Below are 12,969 nucleotides of genomic sequence, written 5' to 3'. Positions count from 1 at the left end.
AAACTTGTCTTTTCGTACCCGATTATCGTATTCTGAAGCTTTAATGTTTTGTCTATCGTTTATGTGTTGTATTGCGATCGAACTAATCGATTTTGTTTGGATTCTGCTTTGTTTTCTCCGAGGTTCAGTTGAAGGAACTTTGGAAGTTTCAAAGCATTCCTGTGAAGGAGACTTTGATTGCGAGGCTGGAGCAGCTCGAGGTTAGGGCAACTTGCTAATAGTTATGACTGTATGATAGGCGTCGATAAACTCGACTTATGCTTTATCTGATGTTGATTATGATGATGAGTTGATGTTATGATGCTTTCCATAACTTGAGATATTGTGATATTGTTGGATTGTGCGTTTTGACGCGACTTCGGAGTGGAGATTTAAAGATCTGGTGATCTTTGATATTTCGGGTTGGATGAACAACCCTAGGCAAGTCCAAACGTGGGGTTTGAGACTTAGCCCTTCATTGGTATCCGTTGGAATTCTTAGACTTTCCCCGGAAAATATCTTTTGGGTGGTTGGTTTTTGGAAACTTAGAATGATTAGACTTTCGAAAACTAAAGACTTGGGAAACTTAGACTTTGAGAAATAAACTCATAACTTGACTAATTCGAATTGAAACAATTTTTATTAACGTTTAAGCATAGGAAAACTGAAGGGGAAAATATTTACGAAAGACGGGGAAAAGTCGACTTTTGTTGTGGGTTTTGGAATTGGGGAAAGCCACTAAGGTGAGCTATGGTGATGATTGAAAGTAACCGAGTACTTTAAGTGCTCTTGTTGTTGGGGTTGTGTTGTATTGACCGACACTAACTCCGAGTCGTGTTGTATTGACCGACACTGACTCTGACTTTGATTTTGGGTTTTGTTGTTGGAGTTGTGTTGTATTGACCGACACTAACTCCGAGTTGTGTTGTATTGACCGACACTAACTCTTGGGTTTGTTTTGAGTTTGGGTTTGAGCTAAACACTTATGTGGTGAGGACGATTCGATGTTTGGCTAACCATATTGCATCAATCGGGTGAATAACGGGAATGGTTCACCTGTGCATCTCATGGTGAATAACGGGAATTGTTCGCCACTGCATTAATGATGAATAACGCGAATGGTTCATCATATGGTGAATAACGGGAATGGTTCACCAAGGATGAATAACGGGAATGGTTCATCCATAGCGAAGAACGGGAATGCTTCACTTGTGGCGAACGGGAACGCGTCATAATCCGAATCATAATTGCATTTCACGCATACATTCATTCTGACTGGAATTGTGTGCTATTTGAGTTATTGAAGCATTGTTAGAGCCATAACATGCTAGGATTGTTTTTATATATATATATATCAACATATATCTATACCCCATATCACATGTTGAGTGTATATCTACTTATTTTCGTGAGTTGACCCTAGCGCCTTGGCTTTGGTTGCATGTTTGTGTTTGGGCGGTCGGCCTGCTGCCAGATGTCGATGGCCGACTGGTTTTCGATGGTCTCTCCCTCGGGGGGGATCAGGTATGAGCTTGTGGATCGTGCTGCCCCACCGCTTGGGTGATCGATGTTGCTGGTCACCGAGCGACGGACAGGGGAAGGGTCATGGAGGACCGGACGGATGAGCGAGGACGCTTGACGAGAGCAGTACTACGGCGTATGGAGCTGAACTTTGACTTGCCACCCTCAGTTCACTGTGGACCAGGCTCTGGTCGAGGACCACCTGCACCACCTCCGACTTCACCATGATGATGAGGATCTAGTGGAGATAGAGCCTGCTGTTGCTACACCTGTTGCGCCACCTCCTGCTACTGCCAACGATCCTACCGACGTGGCGTCGTCCTCTAGGCTTGTGCGACCGAAGAGGGAGTCTGTCGTCCTATCTGCCTCACGTCTCTTTTCTTTCTCTTCACCGCACGGCTACCGTGTGGACCCCTTGATGAGGGTGGTGGAGGAGGATGTTCTTACAGGAGAGGTGGATGTTGAGACCGGCTCGACTAGGGCGGTGCGCAGGACAGTTAGGAGGGAGGTCGTGGACTTGGACACCGAGATGATTATGGTGGATTCCGACTCTGACTCCGAGAGCAGTGGGGAGAGCTACTCACCGAGCAACGACGAGGAGGAGGAGGAGCTATGAGCTGAGCTGGGAGGGTAGGTTAGGACTAGCGTCATTTTTTGTGTAGAGCTTTGATCGTCATACTTTTTGGGACATGGTAGGTTCCGATATGTGGCTTTTTGTGTGGTTCTTTTGAGGAGGATCACAGAGAGTCTGTCGGAGTATAGGGGTCTTTTGTTCAGGCCATTTTTGGGTGCCGACTTTCTCTCGGATGACTGTACTTTTGATACTCTTACTTACAGTTTTGGTTTGTATATATTTGCCTGCGGGCACACTACTTTGGAGTCACTGCGGATTCGTGTGACATGGAGTGCACCTGAGGCTGTACATGTGTATATATTGTATATCGGTTAGTTTAGTTGTTGGGTTTTGTCTTTATTTCTTTATCGCTTTTAATTAAAGGAATCAATCGGAAAAAAATTACGTGTTTTCCGCTTAAAGTTTATTTTTGGTTACTAAAGTGACACCCGGAAATCGGGGTGTTACATTGTGGTATCAGAGCTTAGTCGAGTCTTTTGGGAGTCTTTGGGGAATAGGTCTTCTGTGCTAGGTTGTGTGACTCTGCAAAGAGTGAAAATTGATTGTCTGCAGAACGATTTCTTCGTTCTAATTGATTGCAATGTTACTTAACTATATGGAGTAGTTTTGGTACTATCGTACGATTAGGACTAACAGTTTCCTTGGGGTAACAGACGATGGTGAACACGAATCAACTAGCAGAGATGATGGCCACTATGGCCCAGGCAATGACTAACCAAGCAAATGACAATGCTTTGAGGCGTGTTGCGGAGGAAGCGCGTGAACAACACCAGCGTCAGAGGGAGGCGACTCTGGATCAGAACAAAGGGTTGAATGACTTCAGGAGACAGGATCCACCTAAGTTTTTGGGAGGTACTGACCCGGACAAAGCGGATCTCTGGATTGAAGAAATTGAGAAGATCTTTGGAGTGTTACAGACTGCTGAGGGAGCCAAGGTGGGAATGACAACCTTTCTGCTGATAGGTGATGCTGAGTACTAGTGGAGAGGCGCCAGAGGGATGATGGAAGCAAATCATGTGGAGGTGAACTGGAACTCTTTTCGAACTGCTTTTCTCGAGAAGTATTTTCCTGACAGTGCTCGTGACGAGCGTGAATCACAGTTTCTGACTCTTAAACAAGGGAGCATGACCATTCCGGAATATGCTGCCAAGTTGGAGTCTCTGGCAAAACTTTTTCGGTTTTTCCATGATCAAGTGGATGAGCCCTACATGTGCAAGCGTTTTGTGAGGGGATTGAGAGCTGATATAGAGGACTCAGTGAGACCGTTGGGGATTATGAGGTTCCAGGCATTGGTCGAGAAAGCCACAGTGGTGGAACTGATGAAGAATCGAAGACTGAACAGGGCTGGAACAGGAGGACCAATGAGGTCGACACCACAGAACTTTCAAGGAAGAGGAAGGTTTCAGGCAAGGAAGCCATATCAACGTCCTGCGGGGAGAGGGTTTACCCCGGGATCTTACAAGCCGATGGTTGCTGCTGCTACTTCTGAAGGGTCGGGAAGCCGTACCCAAAACCGTGAGGTGACTTGTTTCCGGTGTGGAGGAATCAGACACTACGCAAACAATTGCACGAGACCACCAAGATGCTACAACTGCAATAAATCTGGGCATCTGGCTACGGATTGAAAGGCACCAAAGGCTGAACCGTCTGTGAATGCTGTTAGTGGGAAACGCCCAGTGGCGAAGGGAAGAGTGTATACAATGGATGGTGAGGAGGCTGAAGGAGCAGATGGATTGATCAGAGGGGAATGTAAAATTGACGGTAATATTCTAACTGTACTCTTTGATTCTGGTGAAACTCATTCTTTTGTCTCTAAGGATTGCGTATCAAGACTGCATCTGCCTATTACTGCTTTGAGCTTTGATCTTATGGTAACTACACCTGCTAGGACCCTAATTGCTAATGCCGCATGCATGCACTGTTCAGTAGTATATAAAGATAGATCTTTTCATGCCAACCTAGTATGTCTACCCCTTAAAAACCTAGATGTAATCCTAGGGATGGATTGGTTATCCCACTACCATTGTCTTTTGGACTGTAGTCGAAAGAGAGTGGTGTTCCCAGACTCGGATCTTTTCGAGCATCTTTCTATTAACCACTTTAGTGCATCGTTGAGCGAGGGCACTCAGAAGTACTTTTCATTGCTAAGTCTGGAGGGGAAGATGGAATCGGATATTCATGGTATTCCGGTGGTTCGAGATTTTGCGGATGTTTTTCCTGGAGATGTACCTGGACTACCGCCTGTACGCGATGTAGAGTCTGTGATCGACATTGTACCCGGAACTGGACCGATTTCGATTGCACCTTACCGTATGGCACCCGCGGAGTTAGTAGAGCTGAAATCTCAGTTGGAGGATCTTTCGGCAAAAGGATTCATTCGACCAATTGTTTCACCGTGGGGAGCGCTAGTGTTGTTAGTCAAGAAGAAATACGGAAGGTCAAGATTGTTTGTGGATTACCGACAACTGAACAAGGCGACGATCAAGAACGGATACCCGTTGCCAAGGATAGATGATTTGATGGATCAATTACGAGGGGTTGCTGTATTTTCGAAGATAGACTTGAAGTCAGGCTACCATCAGATCAGGGTGAAGACTGAGGATATACCAAAGACTGCATTCAGAACACACTACGGACACTATGAGTACCTAGTGATGCCGTTTGGAGTGACAAATGCACCTGTTGTTTTCATGGATTACATGAACCGCATCTTTCATGAGTTCTTAGATCGGTTTGTGGTGGTGTTTATTGATGACATATTGATATATTCGAAGGACGCAAAGGAACATGAAGGACATTTGCGCCAAGTTTTACAAGTGTTGAGAGAGAAAAAGCTGTATGCGAACCCTTCCAAGTGTGAATTCTGGCTGGAGGAAGTAAATTTCTTAGGCCATGTTATCTCAAAGGAAGGCACAGCTGTTGATCCAGCGAAAGTGGAGACTGTTTTGGCTTGGAAGCAACCGAAGACAGTGACAGAAATCAGAAGTTTTGTGGGTTTAGCTGGATATTATAGACGCTTCATTGAGGGATTTGCCAAGATTGTTGGACCTTTGACTCAATTGACGAGGAAGGATCAACTGTTTGCATGGACTGAGGCGTGTGAAACAAGTTTTCAAACACTGAAGGAACGTTTGACGACGTCACCTGTGCTTATTTTGCCGCAACCGGAGGAACCTTATGAGGTCTATTGTGATGCTTCGTATCAAGGTTTGGGATGTGTGCTGATGCAACATCGAAAAGTGGTGGCTTATGCTTCGAGACAGTTGAAGACTCATGAGAGGAACTACCCGACTCACGATTTGGAGTTAGCTGCCATTGTGTTTTCGCTGAAGATCTGGAGGCATTATCTCTATGGTTGTACTTTCACGATATTTAGCGATCACAAGAGCCTTAAATACTTGTTTGATCAGAAAGAGCTGAACATGAGGCAACGAAGATGGATGGAGTTTATCAAAGACTATGAGTTTACGTTGCAGTACCACCCTGGGAAGGCAAATGTGGTTGCTGATGCTTTGAGTAGAAAGATGCATGTCTCGTCAATGATGGTTAAAGAGCTGGAGTTACTGGAACAATTTCGAGATATGAGTTTAGGTGTGACACCGTCTGAGGGAAAGTTGAAATTCGGAATGATCAGAATTGCTAGTGGACTGATGGAAGAGATTAGAGAACAACAACTACAAGATGAGTTTCTGCTGGAGAAGAGGAACTTGGTAATTCAAAGGAAAGACCCGGAATTCAAGATCGGAACTGATGATATCTTAAGATGCAAGGACAGAGTGTGTGTACCCAACAATCCAGAATTAAGGAGACTGATCATGGATGAAGGACACAAGAGCAAATGGAGCATTCATCAGGGAATGACAAAGATGTATCAAGATTTGAAACTGAATTTCTGGTGGCCAGGGATGAAGAAACAAGTGGTCGAGTATGTAGCTGCATGTTTGACTTGTCAGAAGGCGAAGGTAGAGCATCAAAGACCTGCTGGTATGCTACAGAGTTTAGATGTGCCAGAGTGGAAATGGGATAGTATATCCATGGATTTTGTGGTAGCTTTGCCAAGAACACAGAAGAGTCACGATTCGATTTGGGTGATTGTGGATTGTTTGACCAAGTCAGCGCATTTTCTACCGGTGAGAACTACCTACAATGTAGAGAAGTTGGCTGAGATCTATGTGGCGGAGATTGTGAGACTACACGGAGTTTCGACGAGTATTGTGTCTGATCGGGATCCGAAGTTTACTTTACACTTTTGGGGAGCTCTTCATGATGCGTTAGGAACCAAGCTGAGATTGAGTTCGGCGTATCATCCACAAACTGATGGGCAAACAGAGAGAACTATTCAGTCGCTAGAAGATCTACTACGGGCTTGTGTGTTAGATAACAGAGGAAACTGGGATGATCTTCTGCCATTGATTGAATTCACATACAACAATAGTTTTCATGCGAGCATTGGGATGGCACCGTATGAAGCTTTGTATGGTCGAAAGTGTAGGACACCATTGTGTTGGTATCAAGATGGGGAGAGTTTGTTGATTGGGCCAGAAATGCTGCAACGGACGACTGAGAAGGTTAAGCAGATCAGAGAAAAGATGAGAGCTTCGCAGAGCAGACAGAAGAGTTATGCTGATCAGAGACGCAGAACCCTAGAGTTTGAGGAAGGTGACCATGTGTTTCTACGAGTTACTCAGACAACGGGGGTTGGACGAGCTATTAAGTCAAGGAAGCTCACGCCAAAGTTTTTTGGGCCTTATCAAATCACTCGACGTGTTGGGCAAGTTGCATATCAGATTGCACTACCACCATTTCTTTCCAACATTCATGATGTATTTCATGTGTCGCAGTTGAGGAAGTATATTCCAGACCCGACTCATGTAATCGAGCCAGACAACGTTGAACTGAAGGATGATTTGACCTTTGAGACACCGCCAGTGAGTATTGGGGATAGAAGAGTGAAACAGCTGAGGGGAAATCAGATTGCGTTGGTAAAGGTGATATGGAACAAGGATACGGGAGACGCTACATGGGAATTGGAAGACAAGATCAAGGAATTGTACCCCGGACTTTTTGCAGAACTCTGAGTTTCGAGGACGAAATTTTCTTTTTGGAGGGGAGTATTGTAAGACCAGGATTTTCAGAACAAGTTAATTTCCGACTCACGCGTAGAATCAGTGTAAGCGTGACATGAGTTTGTTGTTTGAGAAAGAGTAATGAAGAAGAAAGTTCAGGAATTGCTTGAGGAATGTTGCGTAGTCGCTGTAGGAATTAGTGCGAGTCGTCTGCACACCTGCCTTATGGCGAGCGTGTCCAGAATAGGCTATTTCGCTTTTAGAGCAACGTTTTAAGTGAGATTTCGAATCCTTGGAAAATTTAAAGATTCTCTTTATTTTTCCTTTGACCAGCGTTTCATTTCGGAACCCTGGACTGTACGCACGATAGTATTCACTTTTCGAAAGTCCGACGACACTAATTTTTTGCTTCGAAACCCTATATTCGAGCGATGGATGAAGACTTTTCTTTTCGGGACTTCTAACGAAGTTTCCGTTTGCGTGGCCAAATTTGTTTCGACATTTCCAATCTTTTTTCAGAAGGAAGTTTTGTCGTCTGACCATCACAGCAAAAAGTAGTTTTTCGGGACAGATTAACTTACACCGCTTTTGGGATTTTAGATATCGTTTTTCCCAAAAGTCTGAGATTTATTTTGAGTTCTGGAATTCTGACGCCAGAATCTCTCTTAGAATTATTCGGTGAACGTGCTGCAAAAATCGGAATCGCAAAATTTTCATTTTCCCGCGATTTCACCTGCCTATAAAAAGCTCGAAAATTCAAAATCTCTCCATTTCCATCCATCCAAAGCCGCGAGTTTAAGGGGGAGAGGAGGAGAAAAGATTTTCGCGAAAATTTGACCGATCTTCGTGCAGTTCGTCCCTACTTCGAGGTATTGAGGTAACTAACATGATTCTTACCTCTGATTACTGTTTCTACTGCGTTTCTATAGTCGTTTCTGTGCTCACAGTTTTGAGCTTTTTGTAAAACTGTCCGTTTTCTCTAATTTCTTGCTTGGGTTATCTTCCCTACGTTCCCAAGAGTCTAAAACCTCTGTCAGTAATCGCCGATGGTGATCGAGCTGTCAAGGATCTGAAAAACTGTTTCAAAACCCTTTTTGTCGCACATTTCGAAACTTTATTGTCGAAAAGTCGTAATCTGACTTCGTGCCTTTAGGATTTGTTGTCACGGATGTCGTTTGGATCATTGCTGTCAAATTTGTTTTCCGAACAGATAACTTTGAGGTTTTGAGCTTTTATTTTGGACCAAAACGCCCCTGAACGACCGTATTTTGATCGGATTGTCCGAAAATTGTTCCGACAGTTTCTTTGCCTTAGTTTTACCCTAAAACCACCTTGTAAACAGATTTGATCGAAGAAAAAGAGCCGGATCCCTTTTTCTCTTAGGGTCGTTAGCTTGTAGTGTTGGGGGGGGTTTCGTTTTCGAAAACTTGTCTTTTCGTACCCGATTGTCGTATTCTGAAGCTTTAATGTTTTGTCTATCGTTTATGTGTTGTATTGCGATCGAACTAATGGATTTTGTTTGGATTCTGCTTTGTTTTCTCCGAGGTTCAGTTGAAGGAACTTTGGAAGTTTCAAAGCATTCCTGTGAAGGAGACTTTGATTGCGAGGCTGGAGCAGCTCGAGGTTAGGGCAACTTGCTAATAGTTATGACTGTATGATAGACGTCGATAAACTCGACTTATGCTTTATCTGATGTTGATTATGATGATGAGTTGATGTTATGATGCTTTCCATAACTTGAGATATTGTGATATTGTTGGATTGTGCGTTTTGACGCGACTTCGGAGTGGAGATTCATTGATCTGGTGATCTTTGATATTTCGGGTTGGATGAACAACCCTAGGCAAGTCCAAACGTGGGGTTTGAGACTTAGCCCTTCATTGGTATCCGTTGGAATTCTTAGACTTTCCCCGGAAAATATCTTTTGGGTGGTTGGTTTTTGGAAACTTAGAATGATTAGACTTTCGAAAACTAAAGACTTTGGAAACTTAGACTTTGAGAAATAAACTCATAACTTGACTAATTCGAATTGAAACAATTTTTATTAACGTTTAAGCATAGGAAAACTGAATGGGAAAATATTTACGAAAGACGGGGAAAAGTCGACTTTTGTTGTGGGTTTTGGAATTGGGGAAAGCCACTAAGGTGAGCTATGGTGATGATTGAAAGTCACCGAGTACTTTAAGTGCTCTTGTTGTTGGGGTTGTGTTGTATTGACCGACACTAAACCCTTGGGTTCTATTGTGGGGGGAGTTGTGTTGTATTGACCGACACTAACTCCGAGTCGTGTTGTATTGACCGACACTGACTCTGACTTTGATTTTGGGTTTTGTTGTTGGAGTTGTGTTGTATTGACCGACACTAACTCCGAGTTGTGTTGTATTGACCGACACTAACTCTTGGGTTTGTTTTGAGTTTGGGTTTGAGCTAAACACTTATGTGGTGAGGACGATTCGATGTTTGGCTAACCATATTGCATCAATCGGGTGAATAACGGGAATGGTTCACCTGTGCATCTCATGGTGAATAACGGGAATTGTTCGCCACTGCATTAATGATGAATAACGCGAATGGTTCATCATATGGTGAATAACGGGAATGGTTCACCAAGGATGAATAACGGGAATGGTTCATCCATAGTGAAGAACGGGAATGCTTCACTTGTGGCGAACGGGAACGCGTCATAATCCGAATCATAATTGCATTTCACGCATACATTCATTCTTACTGGAATTGTGTGCTATTTGAGTTATTGAAGCATTGTTAGAGCCATAACATGCTAGGATTGTTTATATATATATATATATATATATATATATATATATATATATATATATATATCAACATATATCTATACCCCATATCACATGTTGAGTGTATATCTACTTATTTTCGTGAGTTGACCCTAGCGCCTTGGCTTTGGTTGCATGTTTGTGTTTGGGCGGTCGGCCTGCTGCCAGATGTCGATGGCCGACTGGTTTTCGATGGTCTCTCCCTCGGGGGGGATCAGGTATGAGCTTGTGGATCGTGCTGCCCCCACCGCTTGGGTGATCGATGTTGCTGGTCACCGAGCGACGTACAGGGGAAGGATCATGGAGGACCGGACGGATGAGCGAGGACGCTTGACGAGAGCAGTACTACGGCGTATGGAGCTGAGCTTTGACTTGCCACCCTCAGTTCACTGTGGACCAGGCTCTGGTCGAGGACCACCTGCACCACCTTCGACTTCACCTTCTGATGATGAGGATCCGGCGGAGACAGAGCCTGCTGTTCCTACACCTGTTGCGCCACCTCCTGCTACTGCCAACGATCCTACCGACGTGGCGTCGTCCTCTAGGCTTGTGCGGCCGAAGAGGGAGTCTGTCGTCCCATCTGCCTCACGTCTCTTTTCTTTCTCTTCACCGCACGGCTACCGTGTGGACCCCTTGATGAGGGTGGTGGAGGAGGATGTTCTTACAGGAGAGGTGGATGTTGAGACCGGCTCGACTAGGGCGGTGCGCAGGACAGTTAGGAGGGAGGTCGTGGACTTGGACACCAAGATGATTACGGTGGATTCCGACTCTGACTCCGAGAGCAATGGGGAGAGCTACTCGCCGAGCAGCGACGAGGAGAAGGAGGAGCTATGAGCTGAGCTGGGTGGATAGGTTAGGACTAGCGTCATTTTTTGTGTAGAGCTCTGATCGTCATACTTTTTGGGATAGGGTAGGTTCCGATGTGTGGCTTTTTGTGTGGTTCTTTTGAGGAGGATCACAGAGAGTCTGTCGGAGTATAGGAGTCTTTTGTTCAGGCCATTTTTGGGTGCTGACTTTCTCTCGGATGACTGTACTTTTGATACTCTTACTTACAGTTCTGGTTTGTATATATTTTTCTGCGGGCACACTACTTTGGAGTCACTGCGGATTCGCGTGACATGGAGTGCAGCTGAGGCTGTACATGTGTATATATTGTATATCGGTTAATTTAGTTGTTGGGTTTTGTCTTTATTTCTTTATCGCTTTTAATTAAATGAATCAATCGGAAAAAAATTACCTGTTTTTCGCGTAAAGTTTATTTTAGATTACTAAAGTGACACCCGGAAATCGGGGTGTTACAATAGACATGATTCAAGCCGGAAGTATGTTTTTTCCCTAAATCATAGCCTGAACTACGTTTTTTTCTTCTAATGCTTCAAGCCGGTTTTTATTAACAAAAAAAATCATCTATTATAACATTTTTTAGTTGAAGGGACATGATTCAGATCAAATAAATAAACCATTAAATAGCATTGTAGCTTCGTTGAATTTCATAGTAGTATTTGAGGATAAAATGCTCAAATACTACTATGAAACTGTGTTGGGGGAGAAATTAAATGAGAGTCCATGAGTTGAGAAGTAAGACACCAAGAGATATCGACGCCACCTCTTAACCTAAAATCTTAAGGCATTATGTTTATGAGTTACATATCCCATAAAGTCTTCTCTTCATCCAAACTTAACAAATGTGAAACTCAAACTCCACACTTGAATTCTCAATTGTTCATACTGTTTAGAGTTTAGGATATTCTTAGTGTAAATAATAAAACGATTCATTTCGAAATAAAATGCTCTTGAAGCTGTGATTGAAGAGTCCTGGGAACTGGACATCTGCACCAACTAGGCCCTGGTTGTCTCCATCACTTTATGAAATTATTCAAAAGATGCCAATTATATCATTGCTCTAGAAACACCTTAATGCTAGTTGATGGCTCATGGCTGTAATTGGATAGGCATGTTGATAATCTTACCAGCACTAAGCACACCTCAAAATACGCATGCAGCAATAGTTTACATATCATATCAGCACCACATCTTCAAAGGAAAAATCTGCAGTACTCATGTAATATGTATTAATTTCATTGAAACAACGATACGTCTCATGATTGGTAGTTTTCCTTTTTTTTCAATTTTTAAAAAAAAAATTTAAAATAGAAAGAAACTGAGTGTTTGAGAAAAAGAGCACGAGCCTTCGGTGATACAAGAGTAACAAAGATTTGCTTATCTCCAAGACTGGCCAGACAAGTGGATCACAAGTAGAAACTCAGTGGTGCTTGTTTCCTTATCTCAGCCTGAGTGTGAAAAAAGTAGCTTCAATGTACTCAGACAAGAATAGTCTTGTGTGCTCAGATTTCATATGGCCTAGAGCACATTGAAGCAATCAAATGCTAGTTTGTTTGCAACACCATTATGAGTCAATGGAGGCTTCAAGCCTTCAACCCTACCATGTTACACACTAAACAATACAAGAAACATGTATGGACCCCGCCATTGGATTTCCAGATTGGTATGAACTTTGGATGTCCCTATTGCGGTGCACTATGGAGGATTCTGCTCCTGCCTCTCTAATTTCTTCAAGATGAAGCTAGTGACATTCCAGTCAAATCCGCGGTATTGAAGCCACCTCACAATCCTTGATTTTCTTGTCTCCTTGGGTACATTCTGACATCTGAGCCACTGCTTTGAGGCCTGAGCATAAAGATGATCCATGGACTGCTTTGACATTCCAATAATTGACTTGTGATCTTCAGCACAATCATTGTCCTGAAAAACCACTTCAAGTGCCTTCTCAGCATCAGCTCGACTTACTCCCTTCTTGAACAGTGCCTGGCACAACAATTGCAGTCCATTAAAAAAAAGGCAGCCCGGTTCACAAAAGTGCCCGCAATGCACGGGATCCGCGGAAGGGTGTGACCACTTGGTCTATTGTATGCAGTATTTACCTTGCTTTTTTCACAAGAGGCTGTTTTCGAGACTT

This window comes from Lotus japonicus, chromosome 1 (assembly GCF_012489685.1).
Source record: "Lotus japonicus ecotype B-129 chromosome 1, LjGifu_v1.2".
Lineage (NCBI taxonomy): Eukaryota > Viridiplantae > Streptophyta > Magnoliopsida > Fabales > Fabaceae > Lotus > Lotus japonicus.
Note: the sequence above shows the minus strand (reverse complement) of the source record.